Source organism: Pleurodeles waltl, chromosome 10 (assembly GCF_031143425.1).
Source record: "Pleurodeles waltl isolate 20211129_DDA chromosome 10, aPleWal1.hap1.20221129, whole genome shotgun sequence".
Classification (NCBI taxonomy): Eukaryota; Metazoa; Chordata; class Amphibia; order Caudata; family Salamandridae; genus Pleurodeles; species Pleurodeles waltl.
The window spans coordinates 661,248,852-661,262,468 of NC_090449.1; the positions used below are offsets into that span (position 1 = coordinate 661,248,852).

A 13,617-nucleotide genomic window follows, 5' to 3' on the forward strand; every position below is an offset into this window, starting at 1 on the left:
ATGTCTTGCAGAAAGCTTAAAGAAGCTATGCAACTCCTAAACTGTTGCAAATGCAAACTTAGCAATGACAGCTTCATGCAAGGGACGTAGAGGTTTCACCCTCAATCTGTTGCTGTCAGTGAGTGTGCCTGCCTGTCACATACTCTTTGATCTGATCGAAAGTCAGACAGCCAAGTCTTTCAGTGTCTATTCCACAAATGCTAGCCATTAACATTTGCCCAATTTACCTATTCACATCCGTGTCTTGCTGTGCTGTTGGGGCCAAGGGACCACTCCCATATATAGCACTGCAGTGTCAGTGAAATATGCAACCCCAGGCGCTTAAGGCTTTAGCCTTGCTCTGCCGGAGACTGCATGTCACTCAGCAAGGAGACCTTTAATCTCACACTTTTGGTTTTACCAACTAGTCACAGAGTGCATTCCGATCACTAAGATTCACTGAACCCACCCTGCCTTGTGATGACAGTGAAAGGGTGGGTTTAAATAAGCAAAAGGCTGTCCCAGTTCCTGAGTAATCCTCTTCTCAGGGAGGGTAGAAGACTCAAAGTGGGGCCAGCAGTGTGCGTATGACTTGATGTCACCAGGGTCTTGACTTGTTTCACAAGATCACAATTCTTGACTCTTTGAGATAGTCACTGTGCAGGTCTGCACTTTCACACTGCAGCAAGTCTTCTATTGTTTATGGTTCGGAACCTTTACTGATCTTCTTTTTTCCCTATAGCACACTTGATCCTCTGTCTTCCCCCAAAACCTGTGTCTAAGTCTCTTTCACCCTTAAAATATTTGCCCCAAGGTGGTGCATCTTTCTCTGTGCAATACATAAGAAGCCTGTTACGAAATAAGCAGTCATCAGTCAAGAATTGTTTTTATATCAAAGCTCTGATTTCTGAGCATAATGCTGATATCTATGTTGCTGCAAACTTGTTTAATGAAGATTGTGGTGAAAATTGCTAGCTTTTGTGTTAACTCTTTCTAACTCAGACATGGCCTACACCTTAGTTTTGGGTGGTTACAGCTTGCATTTTGATGATCCCTTCCTGCCGGATACAGATTTGTTTTATTTTTTGATCTCACTCTGCTCTCCCCACTCATACTAAGGGACATGTACTCTATATTGTTTTGTCTAATGCTCCTCTCTGCCAGACCTATTGCGCTTTCACTGTTCCTCATCATTTTTGCATATCTTTTACTTGCAAATTCCATTTATCCAGTAGGAAAGCAGTCAGACATCCGCCCTAATTATTGCAAGTTGAATGACCTCTGCTAATTTGATGAAGTGCTGAAAACGAAGGTATTCACATGTTGTACTTCCTGGGGTTGGCTCTCACTGGGCTTTTAGAGACTAGTGATGTATTCATTTCTGTTACCAAATGCAATAACATTTCAGATTTTACGGGAACAAACTTGCACTATTTCATTAATGGCAGCATCTCAGAGAGCCACCTTGAACTCCCCTTCTTTGACAGAGACGCTTCTCACCTCAATGACCAGGTGCTTGACTTCCTTTCCCCTCTTAGCAAAGAAGACTTCTGACTTCTGGTTCAGAACCCCAGACTTGAGTCCCCAACAGGCATTCTTTTATCGAGCCAGCAGAAAGTCTCCTTGAACAGTCACCACCATGATTTTAGATTGACCATAGCATCGCGCAAGTGCTGCTTTTCCGAGGGGTTAGTATGTATCTGGGCTTTTAACCACGCCCACCGCACCCCCACCACTATCACTCCTTCCTGGGCTTGCCTTTTAAAAATTCTTTCTTATTGTTGGTAAATGCTTTACGTTTGTCCCTCCGTGGGGGTGTTTTGTTACTGCCTTGAGGACCAACGGTGTTACATGAATAATTGCACGTTTGCCGATAACTTTGACTGCGAGGCCACTAATTCTTCCTTTTGTGTGTCTACTTCACTCTCACGGCAGCGCTTTGAATTGGCTTGTTTAGATGTACAACGGAACTTACTACGTGCCAACCACACTAGTCCTTCAGAAAACATATTTACCCATACTATAGACTCTAGCTCATTATAGTTTGGAATTTGAAAATTACATATTTAATTTTTTATTAAAACACGTTTCCCTATTTGAAAATGATTTCCCTTTGACCCCGCGGGTCTAGCGCTTTCTATTTTTAACACGCTCAGTATCAGGTTTAACCAGGAAGCTGTGTTGAGATTTATTCTCACCTTACTTTCAAGTAAATTGTTCGCTCCTCTTTGGTATTCAAAGCGGGTGCTTCGGGATGGAGACAACTCCCTCCTGAGAAAAGACGGAACAATTAAAGGTGTGTCTGGTTGGTAGTCTTTGGCACATGGTCCACTAATTATTGCACTTGAAAGATTGTTGATAGTCTTACATTTTGTTATCACCGGATGGTTGCCATTGAAAATTTTCTTCGAATATCACAAGTATCTAACCAACGTGTATGTATTTGAATAAACTTCAGCTGCAGACAATTAAAAGTGCAACGCAACTAGACATAATGTAAAGCAACCAATAATCCTTACTATGAACGTGCTGTAAAAACAAAGGGCTGGTACTGTTGTATAACATTTACTGAAACTAAATAATATTGATGTTCAGTTTGTGATGTAAAAAATAATTATTTTTTTGCAGGGCTGATAGTTTGGGATGTAGTTAGTTACTTCTGCCCACTGTTTAGGTACATTAAAATAATTCCATCAGCAAAACATATAAACTGTGTGCAGAATCCGTCAGTACTTTAACTGCAGCTGTAAATAGAGAACCTCCCTTTGTTTTTATTTTATAATGGTTTGCTGACAGTATACTAAAAACACAATGCGGCTAACTGTAATGTACAGCTCACCATGGACCAAAATATCAGCTTGATAAATGGGAACCCTTTTGCTGAGAAAAAGGACACATGCACAGGAGTTACCAGCAGGCCTGTAGTTTTGTTGTTTTAATAGAACGTTTAGTATTATTAAGATGTCACATTCTTTAATGGAGAGCTGCATATTACAGTTTGCTTCATTGCCCTTTTATTAGTTTGCAGACAAACATTACTCAATTAAGTACCAATGGTGATTGCATTTGTGGTTGAAATATTGACGGATTTTGCACAGAGCTTCTCCGATTTGAGGAAGACACTGTCTGTGCTTCCCATTAGTCATGTCTCCACCAGCAGCATCTCCCCTCCCCACCCCACTCTTTGTAGGTGTTCGTCTCTTCACCCACTGTCCCAGCTACACTCTCCATTCTGGAGGACCCCCACACTGCTGTAGGCTCCTTGCAGAATAACCCCATTCCTCTCCCCTCGTCTTCATGCAGGAGCCGCCTCCTCTCTCTGCTCTCCACTCCATGAAGCACCCTCGTCTATATTCCCTGTTTTAATTAGTTTAACACAATTTTTATTTGCTTTCTCATTTAAAATCTCTCGTACACTAAAAATAAATCGCTTACTGTCCCACTCTCAACAACATACACACACCATTTCTTACTTTTTCTCTCAATCGTAATTAAAAACAAGTAGCAAAAAGTTACAACTACACAACTAAACTAACTTTGAGTTAATACAATTTAATTAACAAAACCGAAGTCCTTCTCACTCTCATACTCTCTCACCACTCTCTTGCTCTCACACACAGTTCCCACATCTCTCAAAAATCAGAACTTAAACACACTTCCATTCCTATACATTTTCAAACTTAACATCACACACGTTCTACTGCTCTTAAAATGATTCACCAATTTATACGTAAACTCTTACTATCTGTCTTCCTACCTATTCTCTGCAAATCTCACATCCACATAATACCATTACACAAATCAGCTACACACAACACAAATTAACCACACACAATTCCACAACTAACAATTCCAAAACAAAACACCTAATTCCACTACACAATACAAACATCCACTACACTCCAAACCAAAAACATAAATTAAAGACATTGGAATTTACAACACCAATAGCTCTAACTCTTGCAAATGCGAAACCTATTGGCATAGCCAATGCTTGTTGTTTAACTCTTCATTATCGTCGGGGAGAGTACCAAGTGTGTTAATACTTGTTTGTATAAACCCATTATTGAAGAAGCTTTCCTGAGGCTTTGGCGGATTAGCTGCCCATTTCATAACATTACTATCTAGCTAAGTGATTAGAAAGTGCAGTATGTACACAATTAGCAGAGCATGTAAAATAAAATACATTTAATCTACTCCAAGCTGAATTTCATCCAAACTGCAGCGCTGGGATGATTGTTGACTGCACCGCCTGAATTGCCAGCTGGGCTGATGTTTCACCTGCTTTGTGTGATGGCTCCTCATTTGTGATACTTTAAACTTACAAGATTCTGCTCTCAATGCTTAATGATCTTACATTCTGGTGGATAGTTTTAACTGCACATTACACTTCTTGTGAATAGCCTCAGGCGCCATACTGGATCTATCGATTTTTATCAGTATTAGTCATGCTCCCCATCAGGTTGTATCATATGACTCTGAGTCGTCTTTGTCTTGCCCCTTAACAGATGCTGGAGCCTCTTGTATATGGAACTGCCTCAAGCTGACATCAGTTCCTTTCTTTACATATCCAATCTTGTGCCTGAGGCTATTGACTTCTGAGGACCCCCATTTTATCATTACTGGAACCCAGGGACCACCACTGAGTCTTTATTAGAATCCGGGGACGCCCACTGAGTCATTATTGGGACACAGGCCTAAACACTGTTAATGATTTGAACCGCAAAACAATACTCAAAAGTAGAAGCAAGATTTCCCTCAAACACATGCACAAATGATAACACATTTGTTTGATCTGCAAATAAATAAAATAAAAATGCAATCTTAATAGGAAGGCTGGAGCTTTTCTAAATTCAATTGAAGCCAGACATTGTCTATACTATATTCTGTTTGATGCACTTACACTTGTCCCACAAATCAATCTGAGGATATTAATTTAATTTGTATCCTCCCATTTCAACTTCCTTAACACTTACAGTGCGTTTCAAAAATTTCCGTTGTACATTTAGCCACTTTATTTATATACATTTTATTAATCTCTTAATATTAATACATTTTCCAAGCAGTTACGTACCCCCTGAGGAGGCTTCCCGGACCACAAGTTGGGAACCACTGCTCCAAGTCATTCACCAAGGCTCACGCTCTACTGTTCCTGTCAGATCAGCTGCATATACCACCCACTTCAGTGCAGTTTTTTGAAGCCCGTTTGTTCGTTCTGTAGAAAACAATTCTGACTCTTTTGGACAAAGGAGTCTTAGGAGGGGATTCTAGCATTGGAAATTGGGACTGGTTGTAACAGTTATTTGCTGGTGTCCAAAAGGGCTGAACCCCCCTTCCTATTTTAGTTCTTCACCCACTCCATTTTCTTTCTGAAGAAGGATGATTTCAAGATGCTCTTGTTGGCTCAAATTCTGTCTGCTCTGTATCCAAGACGCCGGATGGTGGCGGAGGACCTACAGAATACCTACTATTACATCCTTCTCTTGCAGGCCCTCTGCAGTTAAAGGTGGGCCAGGAGTATTTTCAGTTTTTTCTGCTCCCTGTCGGCACTACCAGTGGAAACGGTGGTCTCTGCACATCTGCAGAGGTTGGAGAGACAATCTTTTCCTACGTCGACGACTAGCTGTTGAAGGATGGCACGCCACAGTCAGTCGTAGTCCACCTCCAAATGATGATGAACCGCCTAACATCTTTTAGGTTCTCAGTCAATATGCTACACTTGATTCCTTCTAAGAGGCTCTCATTCATTGGAGGTATTCTGAGTGCAGTCAGTTTTCAAACCTACCCTCCAGTTCCACGAGTACAGGACATTCAGACTATGATCCTGATGTTTTGGCCTCGGTCTTGGGTCTCAGTGATAGTGGCTGTAAGACTTCTTGGCCTGCTCTGTCCTGCTTGTCGACTATACCAATGGCACATTTGGACTCTTCAGTGGGATCTGGAGTCTCAGTGGCCTCAGCACTTAGGGAACCTCTCAGGTTCCATCTAGGATTTGGAGGACACTACAAAAGACCTGCTGTGGTGATGCTCAACCACAGTTGGACCAGCAGAAGACCTCTCTCTCTATCCCACCTAGACCTCCATGTGGCACAGCAACAAGCAGGGCAGAGTGGTGTCCTGTGCGAGAAGGTCCTATGCGAAGGTCCTATGCCTCTGAAAATGGCTGAATCAACAAGGTTTTTCCTGTCTGTGAAACTCCTGATGGGATGTTTAAATGCCAGGGCAGACAAACTCAGATGCCGACGTATAACAGTTCATAAATGGCGAGGTGGTGCAGGGCGACTTCCTGTAATGGGAAAAACCCTGGCTTGATGTATTCATCACCTCAGACAATTTGCTATGTCAACAATTTTGCGTGCTGGAGTATTGAAAGAGACTCTCTGAGAATCATTCTGCCTAGAGTGGAGCACAGGACTACTGTGTGCCTTCCCATCTCTGCTTCTTGTGCCCAGAGTTCTGAAGAAGACCAGGAACGACCAGGCCCAAGTCAGGTCATCCTAGTGGCTCCAGCTTGGGTCTGGAGACTATGGTAACCTGATCTTCTGGGCATTAGCATCTGTCCTCTAATCAGGTTGCACCTATGAGAGGATCATTTCAGCAGCAAGGAAGAGTCTTGCGCCATCTACACCCCTGTGTGGATATAGCGAGATGACAGTGACTTATTAAATATACCTAGTGAAGTGGTAGATGCTATCCTAGCAACCAGGTATCCATCTACCAAAACTGTTTACGCTGGACGCTGGGATAAGTTTGTCGCCTGGTGCACATCCCATTATAAAGATTAATTACAGCCTAATTTTTTTAATGTTTTATTTTTCATGCTCTCTTTAGCCCAGCAAAGTCTTTCCTTGGGCACTGTTAAGTTATTTGTCGTCCCTTTCAGCCTTTTTGCGTTTACCAGACCTGCCATCCTTATTTAAATCCCCTTTTGTGAGGCTTTTCCTTAGAGGTCTCATTCATTTGTTTCCACGCAAGCCTTTTGTGATGCTGTGGTGGGACCTTAATTTGGTAATTTCTTTTCTTAGGTCTCATATGAGCCTATGAAACCCACAGCGGGTAGACAAAAGAGCAACCATTTCACCCATCAGCCTTTGTATGTTTGTACCACCTTAAGTGGACATGGGTATGCCCAGGTTTAGGTCCTTAACTGTGTCACTGGAACCAAGCTGCACCCAACTGAAGAGCCCCAACTTGGGCAAAACCGATCTTAGGTTGCTTGTATTCTGGTTCAGAGAGGACCTTGCATGGGAATTCATTGGGAACCGTTCCTATTGGAGCAGAGCTAAGACTGATTTAGGTATGCTAGGTCTAATCTGAGATCGCATGGTGGGTTTGAATGCTTCTACAAGCAATTCCAAACATTCCATCCATCACCCTTTGTGTGTTTAACTTGAGCCAATGCAACTGTGTTTTGTGCCTGTTAACACTAAAAACAATTTTTCTCTGAGTGATAAGTTCAACTAGTCACATGAGTGAGTTTACATGTTCTCTCCATTCACCTTCCGTATTACACATGTTTTCCAGACAAACTAATGCTGTTTACGAGGGTGGCATTTCTTCAAAAAGGTGTGATTTATTTTCATGTTGGTGAATCCATCACACACCTGCCATTCTTTGCTTCACCCCTCCGAGCAGGAGGAGGAGAGAAACCATTGTTTGAATCCCAAAAAGCTTTAAGCTTTTACATAGATTGTACCAAGGACCATCAGGTGGAGGATCAGCTCCTTGCGGGGTTCCCTGGTGCAAAGAACGGTAAGGCAGTGCAGAAACGGGCCCTATCGAGGTGCATAGTCCAATGTATTAACATCTGCTATGCATTGGCTAAGAGTCGGCAACAGAAGGGTCTGAGGGCACATTCAACCAGAGACATGGTACATGCCATTTCACTCACATGCGGATTGCCTGTTCTGGACATCTTTCAGCTGCAGCGTGGGTGTCAGTCGACATATTCATAAAGCACTATTGCCTAGATAGTCAGATCTGGTGGGAAGGGCACTTTTAGTTCAGAACTGTTTAGTTCTGTTGAACTTTTGTTTGAGCATTGCACACACCCCTCACCTTGGGAGGTGCTCCTTTGGTATCTATTCACAAGGTGAGGAATCTGCGGGTAGAAGTATCCAGCAGACAAACAGGTTTCTTACCTTCATTAACACTCTTCCTGATGGATACTCTAACTGCAGATTCCTCCTCACCCTCCCACCCCACCCCTTTGTGGAATAGAGTTGTGTTGAATGTAAAATATTCCAGTTTAGTGATCTTTACACTGTCACATCTGAAAGTGAAGTTCTGCATCCAGCGGCACACCCAAATTCAAGAAAGAAACTGATGTCAAAGTGCAGGGGTGGCGCATGTATGTGGCTCTGGCATCACCTTCTGAACAGGGAGGAGTCAAAGTGGAGCCACAAAACGCCACCTGCTGGCACGCTGATGTTCAGTAAAACCTTAGACTCTTATTTTTACTTGCCTTATTTGCTCAGACTCTTTTGCCTGCTAATCTGGTGATTGCTTTTGTTGAGCTTTAGTTTTTATTTCTGGTCAGTGACAAGATACCCTTTGGGGGAACACCACACTTAATCAAATTTTTATCTGAATACTTTTACCAATATCTTCCAAGTATACTACATAGAAATGTCACTGTGCATTGAAACTTGACATGTCTGCACTATCTGCAGGCAGGTCTAAATTTTTTATATTTAACACCAACAGTGTGTCAGATCTGAAACTTCAGTGACTAGATTGCCTATCCCAGGAGGGGAAATGAGGGTTCAGTATAACAGAAAACCTGCATCAAAACCATGTTAGAAAATTGCACAGGTAGCATATGTCATCGTCTGGTGGCTTGCCATAGGCATTTTCTTGGTTGGATGGCTCTACTTAGGATATCTTGTCGGTTATAGGTATTATTGGCAGTGTTTCTTGGGTGAAGTCCAATACTGGTATATTTCGTTATATAATAGCACTACAATTAGCCCATCAATACCAGTAAGAAATGTCTAGCAAAGTTTCCTTTTTAGAGTGTTGTAAAGGTAGGGCTTCAAATATGCAGCAGAAAGGCAAAATAATCTCGTACTTGTGATAAAATATCAATTGAAAGCCGTCTACCTAAATTGAGTGTGTTGCAGGCATGAGACCACATCATTAAATGTCTCCCTCATGCCTACTGCAAAATGCTGTGCACAATGCAGTACTGATGTTATATGTACTCTTTTTACTAGTACTTGTGATGACATATGATGCGCTGTGCATCCTGTGTGCATTCAGGAATAAAAATGCATGCTGTGTTTTACTTTTAATCAGTAATCAAAATCGCTGCCTGATATGGAAATCATTGTAAAAAGAAGCATTTCAAAAATATGAACAGGTTTGGTTGTAAACTATGATATATTTTCTGGTTATGGCATGTCTGGTTTTATTTGTTCAAGTTTGTTTGAAACAACTTGGAAACAGTATGTGGACTTAGTATTTATGTATTAATGGGGTGTTTGTATAGCGCAAGTCTGATCAAAAATGCAGCTGAGCTCTGTAGAGCCAATGCCAAGTATACAGTCAACGAGTGATTGGAGAGGTAGCTGGTTATTGGATTATTACTTCAGTGTAAAGTAGTGTTCTTCAAAGAGGTGTGTATGGATAAAACATTATTATTTCAGTTCTTCAGTATATAGATGGAAAAGGCCTGCTGCCTTTTCTTTCTTTCTTATACATTTAGTCTCCGTTTGATGGTGGCCTGGCTGCCGATGTGCAAAGAGCCATCAGATTTGATGAGCTTGTCCGCAAGATAAGTGGGGATGCCTGCTTTGATAACTTCTTAAATAATCCAGCTGGATTTGTTTATAAAGAGTACCAGCAAGAGAAGCCAATGGAGTTCCATCAGTACGGGGTGATGTGATCATATTTCTTCTGGCCCTGGATTAGATGTGCTGCGAATAGTAAGATGCCTTTAAACGGTGCCAATGAGGAGTCTACTTGGAAAAGGGCCTTGACACCATTTAGATGTGCGAGCATAAAGTCTTAAGCGCTATTTTCCAAAGTCACTTTCTAGAAGAAACTGTTTCACTTTCTTTAGAAGGTGGATGTTATACTAGGTTGTCTTTTGTTTTTCAGCTGTGTATGTCCTTGAAGGTGTTATTTCTGTTCATGGTGAATTCAGCTGGCTTGGCATTCTATATATATTGGGGTTCAAAGCTGTCAGGGTTCATGCATTTAGCCAAGTTTGTATTATTTCATTCTTGTTCTTAGCATATAGCACAAAATATGTCTTGGTTGAGCTTCAGGTGCTTGAAATCGAGGTCTGGATTATGTGCAGATAGTGTTTGAGGTGTTGAGTCTGTGGCAGAGGAGACTTTCAGTGAGAGTTGTATACCCTTGGCATACTGGTGAGTCTTGATGCTATTATCTAGGAGTAGAGCCCAAAGGGACTCCCATGTAGATAATGAACATGGCAGATGACATAATGGAACCCTGGGAGACTCCGCAGGTGATGGCAATCTTTTTGGGACCTGCAGATGCCCATATGTATAAATTAGTGTTGATTGGAAGGGTAGCAGGAGAACCAGTGAAGGATATTTCCAGGTAATCCCATTAAAGACTTCAGGATGTGGATGAGGATTGGGTGGTTAACTGTGTTGAAGGAACCAGAAAGGTTCAGCAGTGTCAGGATGTAGGAGTCATCAACATCTGTGGTCAGGATGGGGGGAGTCTATGATGTCTAATGTAGCAGACTGTGTGCTGCAGCATGAGCTGAAATCAGATTGTTTGTCATGCAGGATTGCCGTGCTGTTGGGGTTTAGCATAGACTGCTTTTTCAATTTTCATGCTGATGAAGTATAGTTGTGGTGAGACAGTAGTTGACAAGGTCATTAACATGAAATGTAGATTTGTTTAGGAGTGAGAGGATCTGGTCTGTTTTCAGAGCTTCTCTGAAGATGCCTTATGTGAGAGAGGCATTGACAGTGGTGAGTGGGAGTGAGAGTTTCCACAGAGAGTGCTTTGATGAAGGACAATATATCTTCATGGAAGTGGCTTAAGGGAGTGGAGTATGTCAGTGAGATTTGTGAGAGACAGGGCGTGGAAGGAACGCTGTTGTGGGTTTTTACCCAAAGGAGTGGGCTTAAGACAAGACGCAGGCATGGTGGTGTCTATGTGCTTTTGGATCTTCTTTATTTTTTCACTGAAGAAGAGGTTGATGGCAGAGGCATTTTCTTGGAGTTGATGTAGTTTTGCTGGTCTTGAAAAGTGTTCTGCTTCTTTTGGTGGCTTACTTGATACTGTTGGTATAGTACTTTGCGTTGGCTGATGTGATGAGCTAACCACATGTTGCACGGTGGGACTTCAGCATCATGATCATCATCAGGATTTCTGTTTTTCTTTGATTTCCTTTCCTTTCTGAGCATGGAGCGTGTATTGTCAGTGAGGTTCTGAGAGTACCAGGGTACTGAAGGTTTTTACTTGCACTTGAAGTGTTGGTGTTCCCATAGTTATCCAAAAAGCGTTGAAGTCTTTTAGATCATTGTTAGCATCAGGCATAGAGATTGCAAGGCTGGAGCTGAGTTGATGCATTAGCTTGATGATTGGTAGGAAGCTGAAAAGGCAGATTTGAATGACGAGGTAGTCATTCCAGTTCATCATTGTGGGTGGTTGTTATAAATTGTGTTTCTAGTTGGCAGAGGTATACACCCTTGTCCAAATAGGGACCACAAACCTAGTCAGTGTAAGTCAGACATAGTCCAAATTATCCTGTGCCCACCCTCTGGTAGCTTGCCACTGAGCAGTCAGGCTTAAATCAAACCGTAATGTGTAAAGTATTTGTGCAATAAATCATACAGTACCACAGTGAAAACATCACAAAAATACACCACACAGGTTCAGAAAAATATAAGGTATTTATCTGGTTAAATTAAGGTAAAATAAAGATTCAATAAGCACAATTTGAAATATCACTTTTGCAAGATTAAAGAGAGTCTTAATTCTTAGAAATCAACAGTTGTCTCTTGATAGCACAAAGTACCTGGGTTGCATCAAAAATTACAAGCACAGAGACCACAGAGGAGCAGATGTGTGGAAAAATAAGGTGTGCGTTGGATTTTCTGGTGCAGCACAGACAATGTGTTGTTTCTTTCCACTCTACAAGGGGCTTGTGTCGATTTCCGGCGGGAAGGCCTGTTCCTCACTGCAAGGCGGGTTTCCCTTTGACGCTCAGGGACGATGCGTGGAAATCCTGGGCGTGCAGGACAAAGTCACAGGTGTTGCTTTGATCCGGTGGGTGATGCATCAAATTTTCCGTCACACGGCAGGCGATTCTTCACTCGAAGTTGGGCTGCGTTGTTCCGGTTCGGCTGTACGGCGATCCAGTAGGGCGGTGCCTTGCAGTTTCTGCCGCAAGGCAGGCGCTGTGTTAATTCTTCACTCTGAAATCGAGCTGCGTCGTTCCGGTTTGGCTGTGCAGCGATTTTCCAGTTGCAAGATGGGCTGTGCATCGTTTCCAGCAGGCTGTGCGTCGATCTTCGGCGCACAAAGAGTTCCTTAAAGAGATCAAATCTTTTTGGCCCTGATACGTCAGAAAACAGGAGGCAAGCTCAATCCAAGCCACTGGAGAGTACTTCTCAGCAATGTCATAGGGCAGCAGGGCAGCAGTCCTTCACAGCAAAGCAGTCCAGATGAGTCCTTTGGGCAGCCAGGCAGGTTCAGGTCCAGAAGTGTCTGGTTTGTTGGGGTCAGAGACCCAGTTTATATATCCAAAAATGCCTTTGAAATGGGGAGACTTCAAAGAGTGGTTTTGAAGTGCACAAGGTCCCCTTTCAGTACATGTCTGTCTGCCAGGGTCCCAGTAGGGGGTTAGACAGTCCATTGTGTGAGGGCAGCCACTAGCCTTTGAAATGTAAGTGTCAGGCCATCCACCCTCCCAGCCCAGGAAGACCCATTCAGTATGCAGATGAGTGCAGGTGTGACTGAGTATCCTGTGTTTGTGGTTGTCTGTGTGAAATGCACAAGGGAGCTGTCAACCAGCCCAGCCCAGACCTGGATTGGAGACAGACTGTAAGGCACCGATGGATTTTAAGTACAGAGAAATTCTCACTTTCTAAAAGTGGCATTTCTAGACTAGTAATATGAAATCCAACTTCACCAATAAGCAGGATTTTCTGTTACCATTCTGGCCATACTATATATGACCTGGTTACCCCTTTCAGATCAGAATTTACCACACAAACAGTATGTGAGGGTAGCCCTAATGCTAGCCTATGAAAGGAACAGGCCTCATAGTAGTGGAAAACAGATTTATGAGTTTTACACTGCCAGGACATATAAACCGCACATGTACATGTCCTGCCTTTTACCTACATAGCACCCTGCCCTATGGGTTACCTAGAGCCTACCTTGGGGTGACTTATATGTAGAAAAAGGGGTGTTTAAGGCTTGGCAAGTACTTTTAAATGCCAAGTCGAATTGGCAGTGAAACTGCACACACAGGCCTTATAATGGCAGGCCTGAGACATGGTTAAGGGGCTACTTATGTGGGTGGCACAACCAATGCTGCAGGCCCACTAGTAACATTTAATTTACAGGCCCTGGGCACATGTAGCGCACTGTATTAGGGACTTAGTAAATTAAATATGCCAATTGGGAATGAACCAATTTTACCAT

At 42.6% G+C, this 13,617-nt stretch overlaps 1 protein-coding gene across 3 annotated transcripts in view; it reads left to right on the forward strand.

Annotated features, from left to right (window-relative positions):
* UBE3C (ubiquitin protein ligase E3C) overlaps window positions 1-13,617 on the forward strand; it is an 885,810-nt gene that overhangs the window by 208,279 nt on the left and 663,914 nt on the right. The window lies entirely within an intron of this gene.